Here is a 1,064-nt window from a genome sequence, read left to right as displayed (position 1 = left end):
GGTTAGTAAGATGAGCCAGGTTGACAGCACTTTGAGAAAGATTTTAAAGCTGAAGTCGGTGTGTGGTGCAAAGCACATGATGCAGAGAGAATAGCTATGCTTGTCAGGGTGGTACTGTCATGGCGTCACTGAGGCTGGTCAATTGCATCCTAAAAACACCACATGCACGCAAGTACTAAACTAGAAACCCACTTTCAAAGAAATGCAAGCTACAATAATAAGTGCATATAAAATGATTAAACAGTGAATAAAGAGTAAGGGAGATTCATTGATACTGTTAAATAACACCACTAGATGTAATGCGTGCGGCTATTGTAATGTTTAGGGGATGTGTGGTCATTTAAAATTAACTGTCACTACGTAACCTCGCTGACGGGGTTTGAACAGCGAGGCGTGTTCATGTATGCCAGCTATTTTTAGTATTATCTGCACACACAGTAGCATTCGGTTTCAGATAGTTATACACGTTCTGTACCTTGCTTTGCTTTCCTTAAGAGGAGAGGCGGCCATGCTGAATAAGCAGACGTTTTCCTATATAAGCAGGGCTGTCTTATCCTTCGATGTCAGGTTGGGGGTAAGTATCCTCTGTTGAGTAAGCCTGTGCTATGTGTTCCACTGTAAAACAATATACGTATCTGTCACTGATGGACTATATGTGTCTCTTTTATTTATTATCGTTGAGACGAATAAAACTCAACAGTCTGTAAAGATGTGAATTTACAGTAACTATTGCAGCTATATCTAATCTAAAATAAATCTATTTTTTGTGAACGTTAAACAACAATTACTTGAGTTCTGAATGTTATCAATAAAAAATATCCACACACTTTTGGTTTTAGTGAGTGCTATATTCATTATCTATCTATCTATTTAATGTTTTTTTTTACTAAACTCTTTTGGTTTTATTACATGCCTCACAAATGATCTATCTATCTATCTGAATTTATCAATAACAAGAATCTTAACCTGTTGATTAGACTGCTGCTATATACATAATTTCTTTCTTAATCTCTCTCTCTCTCTCTCTCTCTATATATATATATATATATATATATATATATATA

Source organism: Pleurodeles waltl, chromosome 10 (assembly GCF_031143425.1).
Source record: "Pleurodeles waltl isolate 20211129_DDA chromosome 10, aPleWal1.hap1.20221129, whole genome shotgun sequence".
NCBI classification, from domain to species: domain Eukaryota; kingdom Metazoa; phylum Chordata; class Amphibia; order Caudata; family Salamandridae; genus Pleurodeles; species Pleurodeles waltl.
Note: the sequence above shows the minus strand (reverse complement) of the source record.